Below are 16,991 nucleotides of genomic sequence, written 5' to 3'. Positions count from 1 at the left end.
AGAGGGGGGGCTTAAATGTCCTCAGAAGTTGTCCCTCTCTGCACCTCCATGTAGTAGTAGTGTAGTGACCTAATGTCACAGCAGCCACAGCTCCTCCCTTATGTATGTATACATTTCACAAGGTCATTGTTTATGATATTTACACACAGTCTGCTTCATTTCCTGAGTTACACAAACCTTCAAAGGATCTAAGACTGATAAAGAGGCAGAAATACACATCTCTCTGTGTTCATGATGATCAATTAAAACCTAAAAAGGAATAAAATACTATAGGCTACAATTTAAAAATAAAGTCAAATGCCAACCTTTCTCAGTAGGTTTGTGGCACTCAAGTTGACCTTAGTCAGCAGTGACGGGTGAGTGTAGTGAATCCTCTCTGAAGCAAAGCTGCGTTGGCTGATGGGACGGCTCCCCTCCCTGGCAGATGAGATCCCATTATCAAGCAGAGGAGAACTCCACCTCCAGGATTTCACAGCTCCTCTGTTTATCACATGGCTCTGTCAAGTTGGGCACCATTAACCGATAATGAAAGGAGACAACCGGTGCAGTTACAAGCAAAGCACTCCACATTCTACAGGCCTAAGCATGTATCTGTGAAGCTGACTGTGTCTATTCAATTCTCTTCAGCATTCAACAATACCTTTTCCCTGAGCACCCTCACTCACTCACTCACACAGCAGCTACAGAGCCTTCAACCCTGACAGAACAAAACTGGTTACTTGGTGCTTCTCTCTAAATTCAGAGGAAATGAAATCTAACAGCCACGTGCTGCTTGAAAGAAAAATGACACTTTTTGGTGACACTCCTTTTCCTAAACATTATTAAAAAGGAGCACAGTTTGTTGTTAAAAGCTAACAAAACCAGTGGAGGCGTATAAGGAAAAAAATGGCACAATAAAACAACAGAAACTATCAGTTTGAAATATGTTTTCTTCATCCACATGAAACATAATTAGTACAAGTGTTACTAAACAAAAAGACTGCGAGACTGCCACTGAATCAAAGGCCAACATGCCCCCGCCTCCCCTCTCCCTAGTCTGACTACTCCATTTATAGCTTATAGGATTCTGTAGCCACTTAGTCTCATTAAAAATGAATACTTAACAAAAGCTGTGGCTGACACACACTGTTTGCCTTAGCCCGATTTCTTCACGCTGAGGAAAAACAAGCCACTCAGAGGCAGCAGAGAGAGAGAGAGAGAGAGAAAAAAAGAAAAAGTGCTCAGCAATACAAATAAGTCAGCCAGTAGCTGAAACAACAGAAAAAGTGACATGGATGACTGAGCCAAGCCAACGAGAGACTTTGCAAGCCTCAGAGGCCCTGGCCTCTTAAGCACTCATATCTAGTAACTTCATTTAATACTTTCACCAGGGATGAGCAGACAAGTTGAAGGAAAAAGGGACTGAGAGAAGAAAACAGACTTGTAAAACAAGAGGAGGATTCAGCCGTGGCGGTGACGGGGGCGGACTTCAGAAGCTCGACTTTAACACATGACTAAATCTCTGCAGTATAGCAAGCTAACTTCCCTGCTGCCAAAACATAATACAGGAAAGAAAACTGAACCCTGAGACCATGTTGTCATTCTCAGGCAGGTGTTATCTGCAGGAGCTGTTCTTCTTCTCATATTAGAAACTTGAACAGTGCCTTTCCAGATGGGGCTTTAAAGCAGTGACTCTCTCTTCACCACACGTACTATATACATAAAGAACAAAGACTCTGTGTGACTGTGACTGCTACTTGAAGTCACTGTTCCTCATACTGACAGCAAGTGCTGATAGCCGCCCCCGCCCCACCCCCCACTGGCAAGCAAGCAAGCAAAAAAAAAAAGACTGACTTCAAATCACATATTGCCCCTTTTAGCCTTCACAGATCCTTAAGAAAGAAACTTTACAAGTTGGGGGAATTCAAAGGGAAAACAGGGTCTTACACGACTAATTAAACAGAGAGACTGCCTGAAGGGGGTTTAGAGAAGAGGCAGCAATAAAACAATCTTCCCCGATCTCCTGACAAAGTAACTCAAGGAAATTACTCAATGAAAAATGTTAACTACACACTTGTGGATATGAAGTTATGGGGTTTTCAGTGACACTACTTAAACTAAAAAGAATGCTGCTCAACAGAGTAAAACTTCATTAAGTGAAAAAGAAAAATGACCTTTACACAACAGAGGCCTCTGTACAAGCAAACAGCCCTATCAAGGTGACAAAAGACTAACTGAAAACCAAGATGTACTTTGGAGACAATCCAAACAGGCAGCTCATAATTAAGCTGCTACATACCAAGTCTTTATTTGCAATCATTAACACGGTTATAAAAATGTGAGGAGAGCCGAGGAATGGTATTTTACTTGAGGCAATCAATGCAAGGTCTAGCCTCACATAGCGATCTTGTTTACATAGCTATTCAGACACATTTGGCAACATCACAACAGTTTAAATACCAAGATACTTGCAGGCTACATATGTCTAATCTCTTTGCCAAGCTACACATTCTACTCAAGAGAGTGAAACTTGCTTGCAGCAGCCATTTGGTACAGCCATTGTGCATTAAAAACAATGAATGCAAGTAAACCTTATTCCAGATGGAGGCTATAGCAGGCACCTGGCAAACAAACTGAACAAATGTTAGTGAGAGGAAGTAACTGCATCTTCTCTTTTTAAAGTACAGTAAAACCTAATCTAAGTCTGCAAAGGGCTTTTTAAAAGAAGCACACTCTACATCTGAATTCAGACGCACACACACACACACACACACACACACACACACACACACACACACACACACACACACACACACACACACACACACACACACACACACACACGGGTCTGAAGCTTGCTGGAATGAAAAAGCCAAGGTAAAACAAAATGTTGGTGAAATAATAAAACAGAAAAAAACCAACTAATTCTGTATGGCCAAAAACTAACAGATACAGAAAGCCAAAACAGACACAAACAAATACACGTGTAATACCTTAGATGCTATTTTACAAAGCCGCTGATTTTCCACAGACATTCTTCAAGCTCTCACATCAACTGTCTGTGTCTGATTCTTCAGGCAGAACAGGGCCTCATTCATCTGAATAAAAGAACGTTTCAGCCAGCCGCGCTGAGAACAGGCTCTGAGGAATGAGACTGTATTTCCAAGAGGGCCACAGAAAGACAGAGTGCAGGCTGTGGTGCGAAAGAGGAAGTTTACATTTCAGGCAAATCCTTTTGTGAACAAAGACACAGCAAGATAAACAAACACTACATGTGTTTGATGCTTAGAACTGGATCCAGTTAGGAAAAATCCTATTCAAGCAGAGTGATCAGCAGTCTGCAAGGCAAACGGGGGGATCCACGGTCATGAAAGCAAAAGAGAGAGAGAGAGAGTGGCAGTTGGGGTGTGTGATTCCTGTGTGGTTACTGTCTCCAAGCTAATCTGCTCAGATAACCAGTGACTGCTCCATTTCACAGAGCACATGGCTGTCTCACCTCCATACACTGCCACCCTATGGACAGAGTGTGGAGGTGCAGCTTCATGTTGTTGCTGTGCTAAAAGAAGAGGTGGGGGTGGAGGAGCAGATGCTCATAATGCAAATAAAACAAAAAAACTCCACACAGGATACTACATGACATTTGAATTAAGATGCTCAATATGACTAAGTGCTCCACAAAGCCGTAGCTTTTTTCTCTCCTGTGCCACTGCTTATTCCGATATCAGTTATTGTCCTCTGGTCACTTGGCTGCTCTCAGTGTGTAAGATAATGATTAAGCCATCTAATCTCCATTATACATCAGAGGAGGATGTTTTTCAAGTCAATCAACCTAAATTTTCCCATTTTGGGATTTTTTTTCCAACCTCACTTCCCCTCCCCCTCCCCCTCCCCCTCAATTCTGCATGAATAATAGCAGAGAGAAGTCATCTCAAAGGCAAATGTACAGTGGGGATGTCAGCACTAACTACGGAGAAAAAAAGGATGTGTTATTCAAAGAGACAGCACACAGGCCGGGTGTTGAGACTGTGTTATGAGATTAGACTGTTATTGTGGAGCGGTCGGGTAAAAATCAGTCTGTGTGCAGTCGGCGCAGACAGTTTGGAGATCAGTGCTGAGGTCAAGAGGAGCCACTTAGCTGTTCTTTGGCCTTCCAACCCCTGCAGCTTTCAGAATCACCCGTTCCACTGTGGGAGTAGATAAAAAGCTTGGCACCATTTTTGCAGCTAGAGACAGCTATAATCACTAATGCATGCAGGCTTTATTTGTGGATTTTTAAAGGTACAAAACAGAAATTGCAGGGATTAAGTAAGAAGGTGGGAAGATTGCTCATTATCCAGATATACTGTGTAGAAATTAGGTTAGCCTCAACAGTGTAGATCCCCAAAGGCACATAATCTTTTTTTTTTATAAACAAAGCAACAAACAATCCAGACTAAAACCATTTCTCTCAATTAAAACAAAACCATGAAGGTCATTTTTGACCCCCAACTATTAATATAATTTGAGAGTTAATACAATTTACACCACATGTGGCACTGCCTTTCCCCCCCCCCACTGCACTTTATTACAACAGCAAACGGAGAAGAAGAATAGTGGTCCCCTTGGATGTCTCTGGTGAGGAGATAATGCACTGAAATCTGAGAATAATATGTTAAGTGTCATTTATGATTATATGACCAGCCTGCTACTCTTTGTCTTTATTGTACAGACTTATGAATCAACTGAGCACGGAACTGCGTCTCATTATGCTGCTGTGGACACAAAAGTGGTGAACTGGAAATTCTGCAAATTGTTTGTTTAGATTCACATATTCTGCATAATGCATGAAGCATCTAACATACAACAGAGATGTGTGTGTGAGTGCACAGAAACTGAGTGTGCATCCAAGAGATAGTGACTGAGTGGGAGAGACAGGAGGAATGAGAGATTGAGTAACCCTGTTGATATTTGATATTGAGCAGAGTGGAGACCCGACGTGCAGCATGCTAACTGTCTTTAAAATAGGAACAGTGGGGAATAGACAGAGGAGGCTCAGTGAAGCGTTAGTGTTAGTATGTCAGCTCATGGATTAGTGATGGATGGAGGGAAAGATGGACCGACCGAGCAAGGAAAGGAAAGAAGTGGAAGGGAGTGAGTGCAAGCCATAGCTCACTCTCTGTTCCTGCACACATCAGCAGCGGGAGGCCAGGGATGTGCGGAGGCCACAGCAAAGCAATTACCAAAGTCATTAAGTAACCTGCAAGTCGGTTTTGAACCGCAACACCTTCCATATCATGACCAGATTCTCCGCCATCACTGTGGACTTTCAGATATGCACTTCTCTCACTCTCACAAATCCTTTCTAGAAATGGCTGGAGAAGGGTAACAACATTTTCACATGTGTTACTTGGAAATGAAAGTGCAATGTAGAAACACAAGTGAAACCATAACAGACTGGTAGCTTGGCGTCTTGAAGGCGTGACTTTGCCAAAAGACAGCACTGGACTGGTTGCAAGGGAAGGAAAAGGGTCTGCTTATACAGTAGGTAATGGTCAAAAAAAACATTCTCTCCAGCAGTGCTGAAAGTAGCAGCAGAGATGGCTGGGAAGGGGAGGAGAAAATGAAGCACAACAAGGAGTGAGGAGGATGATGGAGAGGAATAAGGCTGAGAGCAACAAGGGCAGGTAGAGAACATGACTGCAGTGCACTGGGTGGGGCAGGAGCAGAAACACTTTGGGTGAAGGACAGGGCAGAGGAAAATGCTGCGTTAGTCAATGCTCCAGTGTCAAAGCACTGTTAACTAAACTAGATTGCTTTCACCTCCTAGCTCACAGCCAGACTGCCTCTCAACAAGTATCGACAGTTTGCGAAAGAAAAACTGAAGGGAAAAAAATAAAACAGAAACACAGGGGACAAAAACATGAACGATGTATAAATGGAACAAATGAGGTGCTAACAGCTTGGCAGTGGCGTTGTATGCATGGGAAGAGATGGCTGCCATATCTGGGACCATGTGGAACACATGGTGAATATAGCCACTGAAAGACATGAAGGTGCACAAAAAATACCTTTGACAGTACAGTTCATGTTTTCTATGAGAAGATTGTGAGCATTTATTCTAAGCGAGTATTCATTTCCCTCTTCTCAATAAACCACTCTGGATACACACAGATCTAGGCACTCTTACCAGCTACACACACACAGTCCCCCACGCCTGAACCTCCCCCATTATCCCATGAGCCCTCTCTTCTCTGCTTCGCTCGACAAGAGCTTGGAAATAAAAACATCACAGCTCTGCCTCGCAGCACCTGTTCAATAACATTGACATTTCACATTCAGCATCTGCACACAGAGAGATTTCCTGCATTTACTCTCTTTAACACCCAGAAATGCGACACACACACACACACACACCAATCTGCTACATTTTAACGTAGGTGTTTTAATTCTGCAAAGGCTGAGGATGTATGCACTTCTGCATGCCTGCCGGTAGTCAAGTATTAGGTGTAACAAATCATTACACATTTTGATTTTAACAAATAATATCTCACTCATTTCAATATTGTGATTCATGCACAATTGTGTCACTCTTCATGAGTTTCATTGTAGAACATCTTTTGCTTATATTACACACTTCTACTTAAGTGACTCACTGGGTAGCTACTTCTTTTTGGTGGCTTTTGCAGAACAAAGGAAAGCTAAATATAATTTTGAAAAAACTATCGATAGTTTAGATAACATATGCTATAGCCTATGTATTTGCTATATGTCATTAAACACAGCTCTGAATATTATGAGGATGGGAAAATGAAGGATACCTTACAAACAACTTAATGAACAAAAATTGTCTGTGCTATTTTCTTTAATGTTACTCTACCTAATTTCTCCTCAGCCACTAGAGGGTCTAGTGGGATTCAAAACATACTGCGGTTCTTGGCTGACTAATTTGGCAATCTGGTTCCACAACACTGAAATCATTCCCAAATTATATTGGGAATTAATTATCAAATAAGTTTAATACAAAGGCAAAATTATGACCTTGGTAGGTCAAACAAGCAAACACATTGGCTTTAGATGCTAACAACCAGAAGAAAAACGCTACATCTGAATCAATTTGAGTCCTCTGGCTGCTTTGACACTCTACATCTCTAAATGCCAAACAGATGTTAACCCCAGTGTTTGCTCTTTCTTTGTCCCACTCGGTGTGCAAAAGAACGCGGTCTCTTCGGTGTGGAGGCCACTGTTTTGACCTTTATCAGACAAGAGCTACTCTATGGCTGGGCATTTGAAATGACTAATCGCAGTTCTTGCAACCTTGACTAGGTGGCAGGTGGAGCTAATTTTGAAGATCATATTACATATAACAACACAGGGTAGAGAAGAAGGAATAACAGCAGAAGGACTGCACATGGCAGACATTTTAACTTGATTTATCTGACAGTGGGTAAAATCTTAGTTAATGAACCTTTAAATAGGGGTGTGGCTGATTTAGTAACCAATTATGCATTTGTGGCAAAGCTCAAACAAAACAAGGCAACTTCCCTAGATATTTAGCAGATGTACAAAATAATACTGTTATGATGCACACCTGCTGAATCCAGTCTGCATTTTGAAGTGAAATGGTCGGTTTGGTTTTGAATTTGAAAATAACACCAGGTGTGCACTGAATAAAATTTCTAGTGCAATTGCTGCATTGCCATCGCAAGCAGGATATACTATCTGACACTTGTAGGAAAAAGGTAGCACAAAAACACAACCATCCAGATAAAAACATAACAGGCTATTTATATCTGCTCCATTATCCAACACACCAAAGAAGATTTTGGAATCGAGATATTCAATTTAAATATGTGGCTTGATTTTGTTTTAGATACACTGTGACATCATAATGCATGTTTTCATACAACAGTTGCCTCCTCAGGATACCCACTGTAGTGACCCACCTAGTGTCACCAGGTGCAGCCTAACCTGGGTGGCAAAGCAGAGACATCTGTTTGACAGCATTAGAGCCGTCAAAGCCCTGCCATAACCACAGATTAAATTGCAGTAAATCTGAGGATTAGATTCATGTATGAATAGCTCACATTGATTTTGCAATCCCTTCAGCAACTATGGGATTTTCACAGTGACAGACAACGTGGCCATCAGGCACACACAAACACAAACTCATCTGTCTCTTGGTTTTTTTTAAACCCTCTAAAATCAGTCTGTGACTAACCTATCTCCATTTTAATCTGCTCATATCTCAGCCTAAAGGCCGTTTCCCAGTGGCACAAGGCCTGCAACAAGCAACATAGTCAACCCGTCCAATCTCCCACAGTGGTCACAATAGAACAACAAGCTGAACAGGCCTAGAAATCTCCATCCCTATACTTTTGTATATCTGCTCTAGGGAGAGCAGACTCATGTTTGTGAGGGCGAGATCACATCCTCGCTTTGCCAACCGGGGTTATTATATGTGAGCAGGATGGGGTGATGTGGATGATGGCAAAGACAAATTGGCCTTTCCTTTTTTAGCTGCCTGGTCTCAGTTTTAATATCTGAATATGCATGCGCATGCCCACACACACATACTAAAATTCACTCAACCCCAGTGAGACCTTTTTGACAATGCCAAAATTCCATGTTGAAACCTCAGATCCCCTCTGAGCACCATGGCCCTTCCAGGAGCTGGCTGACATGAGAGAAAAGTGCTTCACGTTCATGACTTTAGTCAGCCTCTCAGTCTGTCAGGGTCTCTAGATGTCCTCCACCACATGCTTGTTGGAAAAGCCACTATTTTAACACCAGGCTGATGAAACCACTTCACACACCTCCACAGCACAACATGAAGAAACTAAAGATAGCCTGTTCTGTACCTTCACTATTTCCACATTCAAAGAGGCGGGTGTCAAGTGTGTTAGGAAATGAGCAATGGATGAAAATAGATGACACATTGCTGCAAGAGGTTTAGACCAACGTAAATAATTACACCTGTACTTCTACAAGACAAAAGCACCTACAGCCAGTACAAAAACTTGGGTGAAAGCTATAAAGTCATGGAACACAAAGCGCAAATTTCATATCAAGTCAGCTTGGCGACCAAATTTAGCAATGAGGAGCAACTCCTGACCCCTTCATCCAAAATGGCTGCATGGGTCATTGTGGGTGACCCATCAGACCGTACAAAAGCGATTATCTGGTGATTAGTGAGTGTAGCGAGGTGGCTCCATTAACCTTTGAGAAACAGAGTGTAGAGTCTGCAGTGTCTAGCCAAGCGGAATGCTCTCCTTACTACCTCCAAAAAACACCAGTGAGGTGAGAGAGAGAGAGAAACTCAGTGCGACAGTAGAGCAGCTCCTATTAAGTAAGCACATTGAGCTGTCAGGCCGGCACATTCATCAACACACAGAATGCCGGTCAGCAGCACCAGCAGCATCACCACATTACTGTGGCGAAGTGAGGAGGGGAGAGGGACGGGGAGGCTTTTACAGATTTGGACCACTCTCTGCAGCATTTGGCAGTGCAAATGTTTCCATGCATGGTTCGGGTAGTTTTTAACCAGTATCTCCCCTGCCCTAATAGATTGACCATGGGCTACTAATGATATCATTATCATACATGCACTGTAATTGTCTGGACCCAGGGTGTGCCAAGATCAATGGACGGCAAAATCTGGATCAATTGATTAGTCTGCCGCTGTTAAGCTGCAGAAACATATTTTGCACACAGTCGATGTTTTGTTGGATGAGCTGTGAATAAATTGGGTCCTTGCCTGTTTTCAGAGTGCAGCATGCAGATATGGGGTTAGACAGTGGATCTGTGCCATATGAGAAGAGGGCTGAATTGGCAGGGCTGATGAGCTTCCTCCGCTCATCTTAATGTCAACCACAGTCACTACCATTATAAACAAAGCTCAAGTTTAGGACTAAAATTACTATTTAACATTCCTGACAAAGTCAAAACAAATGAATATGCGTATAATTTTCCAATTGTCCCTTTGTTATTATGAACAGTCATGCCAACCGCCATGTCAAAGTGGTTTTATTTTGAATACCATGTACACAGCAATGAGCCTGCAAGAGAAAATGTATTCTAAGCTAAATGGTTTTGTTCATCATGCGAGACAAGACATCCTAGTGTGAAAGATGGTATCATCATAGTAAATTAGACTCATCCAATAGCATTGCACTGATGTTGCATTAGGATGTAGAGCACAGTGTGATATAAATTTAGAGCACATGTTTACTTACACTATGACATTTAAATCAACAGACTTAATCCTGAGGCATACAAATTAGGTTGTGGACTAGATGAGTAGCATCTGAAGCCCAAACAGGCCAGAATAAATGAACAGTTGTGTTTGTATCACCTGAACGGATGGGGACTCGTAAACAGCACTTAACATTTACAAAAATCTCCTTTGCTGCAGCAGCATGGGGTGAGATTTGATTTTGAATAATGTGCTACAATTTACGCAATCAGTGAAAATTAATTTTGATATTTTAAATTGATGGTATAAGTGTCTAGCATAGGCTTGAGGATTATTAAAGGTAAAAAAAAGAGTGGACATTGTGAACATCACTAGGATCTAGGGTTGTCAAAAATATCGATTTTTGATATATATCAATTCTGAATATTGGGAAAAACTGCTAATCACTGCTAACAATAGGTGCTAGCACAACTAACACTAATTAAGCAACGCACCTGAATGACAGACACACCCACATCCATAAAGAGGTTGGTGACAGCTCCCATTTCAGCATCAGTGATACACTAAACACTATGGCCCAGTAAACTGTTAAGTGCTTTGTCCTGTTGTTAGTTCAGATGAAATTCGCAAAGCTAAGTTAATCCCCCTCAGAGCCATCAGGGCTGAGGAATCTCGGACAGGAGAGATTCAGCTCATAGGAAAACACTGCTGTGCGAGACAATCTCAGAGGTTCTTGAACATGTAAAAACTGTACAAAAAATTACTGGTAATGTCTACTACAGTCATTCTGTTGTTGTCGGCTTCTAGCCAAGAAAGAAATTAAAAAAAATAATCTGTATTTATATAGCACTTTTCAAAACAGTTACAACGTGTTGCACAATTAAAAAATATGAATAATATAAAATGTTAGTGTGTACATATTCTGCACAGGGATTCACATACACATAAACATACAAGTCCATACACATATGCACGTGCATATGGACGTGTGTATGCAAAGCCCCACAAACATTTATATTCATAAAATTGTCTATACACGCACACTTAATAGTGGTTTGTCTAAGTGTGTGTAGTAAAAGAGGAGCAGGATAAGGTTGAATTGATCCCAGCAGTAAGAAAGAACACAAGACAGAACAACATGGACCTAATACACACACACACACACACACACACACACACACACACACAGTTTTCCAAGGTATATCAAAGTTAGAAATTCCAGTATCATGACAACACTACTATGATAAACTAAGTCATTTAAATTTAGCAAAGCTTAATGTTTATTTTAGAGCTGCAACACACCAAAAAATAAAAAACTAATTGGTTTAGTTTCTCAGTTATGAGAATTTTCTGATTTTCTTGATATTGCTATGAGACTAAATTCAGTGTCTCTGGGTTTTTAACTGTTTGGACAGAGAAATACATTTGTAGACAACCGCATGAGGTCAAGAAACTTGTTAAAAGTCAATTTTTTTTTATTCCTGCCATTTTACAGACAGCAATTAATCAAGAAAATGTGAAAAAAAAAATTGTAATCCTTAGTTGCAGCAGTAGTTTAATTCTGGCTGTGGCACCCATGTTAAATAAATGTTGTTTGTAAAAATAACAAAACCAGCTGACAATATAAGACCAATCAAAGAAATATAACAATATGAAAAACCACTCCCATATAAACATTATAAAGCTGCTATTTACTGCAAGGCCTTGACGGCCTAATATTTTACAAATATTAATTGATCGTGTCCACCTCGAACAGTATTCACGCTCAAACCATAAGCCGTCTCATCTTTTCCTGTCACTGACTTGGTCTCGATCGTGACTGTAATCTGAGAGCTGCCTGATTGTGTCAGGACGCAGCTGATTGCACTGATGAGCAGAGAGCTGCTGAAGAGAGGAAAGTGGGCCATCTAAAGTGAACAAATAATGACACCCATAACAGGTGGGGTGATCTAAGGTAGCCAGAGAGACTGTACCATTTTTAAATGACTGCCCTGTCATCCTCTTTACAAAATACAAACTGGCCAGAAACAATCCTGTACAAATTCTTCTCTCGTACAACCTTGAGCTAAGGCCAGCACTAACAAATTTGCAATGCAGCAGCACGATGAAAAAAAAAAATAAATAAATAAATTTTCACATTATAGTGAGGCCAGTGTATCCACAGGGTTTACTCTATCTGTGGCTTTGCCTATCATCATCCTTCAGGGAGCATGATGCATCTTATTCCAGTACACAAAGGCTAATTCACGTAAGTCAAACCTAGTGGACTTGAATGCTTGACACTAAGTTTCTCTGTGTATGAGCTGGCTCGAGTGGGCGAGAAATGAACCTTGTTATGTGTCCTGACACTGGGCCGTGCTCCCCAGCAAATAAAAACATGCCTCTCACTTACTGGCTGCGTGCGCCCACAGCCCCATACATCAGCATTATAAAGGAGCTCGGCAGCCTCAAGGTCAGCTCAATTTCCTCCTGCCGTTATGAAGTATCAGAATCACAGCGAGAGGGGGCACCCACACACATGTAAAGAAATGATTTAGGGAGCAAGGGAGGGGAGGGAGAGAAAGGGGGATTTGGGGGAGTGAAGGAGAAGCAGTGTGTAATATAATGGGGAACTGTGACAAATCAGCAGGAGAGAATCAGCCTCTTCTACTGTAAGGATGTGTCAGAGCAAGCATTTGTGAGAGAACGTAGAGAATGTTAACCCTGCTTGCTCCTTCCACACACTTATATACCACTGTATTATAGGTAATGGGATTGAACAGTTTGTTATAACAAGCCGATTCCACTTGTGTAATCACTCAAGCATAGTCTGTGAAACTACAAAGCAATTAGACCTCCTGAATTATTGTTTCAGAAAACGTAAATGGAATGTTTACCATTTACTGTAATTAAATACTAAGCTGTTACATGGGCATAACAGTGACCTAATGTAAACCTAATACCTTTTCTCCTTTTGAGATCTAAGCCCATTCATCCCATGCCCAACCAATTTGATAAATTACATCGAAGCATGAAAGCTGATCATGTGTGTAGCAGAGAGTGTGGTGCGTTGTGTATTTTCCTCTACCTGAGTCGGCAGTCATCCTTGGCTGCCTGACTGGCTGAGGTTTTACATCTTCAGCTAAGAGCCTGGGGAAATAACAGCAAATTCACTTAATGGCACCAACTCATCTATTCCTCATACAGAGAGAGGAGGGAGAGAAGACGGAGAGTTCCTTGAGGTGTTACAAAATGGCTGTGTGCTCTCAGCTGTGCCGCTGTCTCTCGCCTGTGGGGGGGTGCAGGTGTGTAGGTAAACACTGAAAGCATTGAGATCCATCACTGGCCTTGGTCAGCCACCAGCTGTAATTTGTAGTCAGCACTGACCCTTTATGAACGTGTGATGTGTGCAATGATCTGTTATGTGCAAAGACAAACATGTACAGACCTAGATGCAGTGACAATGTGCATGGCTGCAGCTTTGTGTAGGTAAGCATGCATGTGTATGTTTATGTGTATCTGCAGGGAGTTTTACAGAGCCAGAGCTATAATGGCCCCACTCCATCTTTGTGTGAGGTATTGCAGAACAATCCAACAATCCAGAGCACAACAGCTGGGAGGAGCCTGGGCTGGCTTGCAGTCAGATAACATCTCAGGGTAAGAGCAGGTATGATATCAGTGCAGCCCACATCCCTCTTAGGGCTATTTTCAGAGCCTCTGACCCCAGCATGACTGGCTAGATGATGTCTCTGTGCCAGCAAGACAGGGAGAGCAAGACCCAAAACCACGCTGCTGCTTCCTCTTAGCTGCACAACATTTCATTCCAGCAGCCCTGAACAGCTCTGCTATTGTTCAAATGTTTTACTAAAATAAAACACTCAGTAGTGCAATAACCATGCTGACAAGGCCCACAATTTTTCAATAATTTACCAAACTGAGATAATACTAATATAAAAGGATAAACTACCCTTTAAGCACACTTTTCTAGTTTGATCACAATCATGGCTCTACCATCCGACTCAGCTTCCCTCCAGCTGCATGATGTATCCTATAGTACAAGGCACAATGTTATTGGAGAATCTGTACAAAGCCTGTAACAGCGTAGCAACATGACAGAGATAATGGTATAAGGCTGAATGCTGCAACTAATGTGGAGGAGTCTAAACATTTTAACTGGGCTAAATGGTGCAGCATATAAATGAGAGTAACCCACATAAACAGCTAATTAAAATACCTATGTAGAATAAGGTCAATTATAATACAATTTCAAATGAGGCTGATACTACAGATTATCTTCATGAATCTGATCAACCAAGGTGAAAAGCCAGGTGACCTTTTCAAACGACCTTTGTCTGACCAACAGAAAAAAAAAAAAGATATTCATGAAGATAAGCAGCGAAGTTTCATGTTCAAAACCCTCAAACCATCAAGTGTTTAGTATTTGTTAAAAATGACAAACGATTAACCGTTAAAAAGATGATATCCCTCACATATCCATCAAGGGGAACAATAAATAAATAAAAACACTAGAAGTAGGGAGACATATGTCTTAAAACAATCTCCAAAGCATAAAAAGTCCTGACAAAATAACAAAATCTTTTCTGAACCAAAATGCAGGCTACTATCACAGTGCAAAAAATCTATTGCTGCTGTAGCCCCAAGTCCACATTGTGCTCTTTGCATACATTCCTAACAGTGGTGTGTTAAGAGACCAGATGATAACAGCCGTATAATATGTATCAGTGAGTACAGTGGTTCTATAGCAGGGAAAGGGATGCTTCCTATGTACTTTCCTCTTACATACATCTCTCTCCTCTCCCCTCTGAGTAAATGGCTCCCCGCTACTTGGCTCCCCACAGTTAGCTTGTCAGCCGCCTCTTTTTCTTCTCTGCACCTGACACTGTGAGAGTTCTGTCACCCACCTCTCCTCATCCCCCTAGAGAAAATGTTAGCCCCGCCCACTAGCTCCTAGCAGCCCCTGGGGCATGGGACAATTAAAATTGAGGTGGAAGCTCAGTAAAGCTGTCATGCTGTGTCTTAGATAGGACATTGCCTGTATTGCTGCATATGGGGGAGTTTGATATTGGAGCCCAAAGAAAATAATACGCATTATAATTGAGACCAGCATTCACTCTAGTGAAAGATGACGGCAGCATATCAACACCCTGAAAGCAATGCAGTCTGGCTAGAGTGATATATTTGGCCTTACAGTATAATTCAGGCATTGCTTGGCTGCACACTCACCTCTATATTCTGATGTCAGCCAGTTACAAGCCTGCCCTGACTGCCCTTGACCACACTCCCTAACCACCCTCCACAATCCATGTCAAAACTCCCTGCACTGATTCTTCGGACCTTCTTGCTCCCCTTGTTTCCTATTCTTTTACTCAGAGCCGCCGTCTTTAGGGTGTACAAAATTAGCAGCCCCATCTAAATACCCCTCAGGCACTGAGTCAGAGCTGTCTCTCTCCCCAGGTAAGAAGTAATGAGAAAGGGAGAACGGAAGAAGGGTTGGTGTAATACCTCATCAACAATATTACATCATTTCTCCCCTCAACAATCCCCAGGTGGTCTTAGGTTGTGTTATTTCTCAGTCAGGGTTCAGTGGCCTCAGCTCCTAGGGTTGAGTTCGGCTGCTCTGCTAGCCTATAGTGCTGTGCTAAGCAGGTGTCGGGAGAGTTTCCCCTCAATTAAGCAAAGGTAAAGTAATGCCTCTCACTGTGGCAGCACCATGAATACATTAGTCTTGCTGTCACCACAGGCTACAGCATGGAGATGCATAAAGAGGACAGACTGCAGGTTGAAGCTGGTTAAGCAAACTAGCAACAGGATAGGTAAATTAATTAAACAAAGGGTTGTTTAATTTTTGATAAAACACACAAAATGGCCTACAGGGATATAATATGAAAACCTTAATTTATGTGGATGAATACATCAACATAAGTTCTAACATATTCTAAAACAGTAAACAGTGTAATATCATTTTGTTTTCGAATTACTGGGAGTTAGACTGAATATGCATTAGTTGTCTGAGTGGATGACACCCAATCCTTGTTGTGTTAATTAAAGCTCAATGAAATGATGCCGATGAAAAATTAGCATGCTACTGCAAAGAAAATTGTTCTCCGTTAAGTTGTTTTCAAGGCATTCACTTTAAACAATTTTTAACACAATCTAAACAATTCAAAGCAATCTGATTAAAAGTGCATGAAACTAAGATTTCCACACTGATAAATCGAGAGAAAATGGGACAGAACGTGGTGTTTGTCAACATTAGCAACCTAGCATGGTTAGTCAAGTAATACTAGCTTTGGACCGCAGGCTGCATTTTTGTACATTTTGTCGTAACTAGGCATCTGTGTTTTACGTTGTTGCTAAAAAACACAATGGGAGGGGAGGGGCTTATGATGACAGTTTGTTTTGTAGCAGCAGAGAAGAAATTGGGTGGAAGAGCTTTAACTCAAAGAATAAACCAGAGTAATCAATGACATCAAATCACTTCTCACTATATTTTTATAACCAAACCTGACAACTGTGTCATTTATGTTTGTTACTTGCTACTTTAAAAAACAAAATCTAAGTAACACCAATATCTTATCAACCTATTTTCTGATTCAAAAAATAAAACTGCTTTGTTGACATTTGCAGTCAGCACACCCCACAACACCCTATTTTACTCTATCTGACAAAGCTAACTGAAAACGGTCTATATAAATATATCAACAGCAGCAATAATGCTTTCCTTTGTCAGGCTTTATATGTGAGCATTACAGTGTGCTGGACAGGCGTACAGAAAAGGGCTGATTGATGGCTTCACTGTAGACTGTCTGTCCACCTCTTTCCCCTATGAGACATGTCAACG

At 41.5% G+C, this 16,991-nt stretch overlaps 1 protein-coding gene across 4 annotated transcripts in view; it reads right to left on the bottom strand.

The window, feature by feature from the left end:
* Positions 1–16,991, bottom strand: part of rerea (arginine-glutamic acid dipeptide (RE) repeats a) — a 137,578-nt gene that overhangs the window by 104,969 nt on the left and 15,618 nt on the right. Inside the window, exon 2 of one of the 4 annotated variants that reach the window (XM_020614862.1) lies at positions 306–497. The exons of 2 other annotated variants lie outside the window; for them this stretch is intronic. The gene's annotated coding sequence lies outside the window, so the exon portion shown is untranslated. Of the gene's footprint in view, positions 1–305; positions 498–13,217; positions 13,240–16,991 lie in introns of those variants that run through there. One more of the 4 variants, XM_020614879.1, reaches the window with a different exon arrangement.

Source organism: Monopterus albus, unplaced genomic scaffold (genome assembly GCF_001952655.1).
Source record: "Monopterus albus unplaced genomic scaffold, M_albus_1.0 scaffold6.1, whole genome shotgun sequence".
Taxonomy (NCBI): Eukaryota; Metazoa; Chordata; class Actinopteri; order Synbranchiformes; family Synbranchidae; genus Monopterus; species Monopterus albus.
This window is presented reverse-complemented; position numbering and strand designations above follow the sequence as displayed.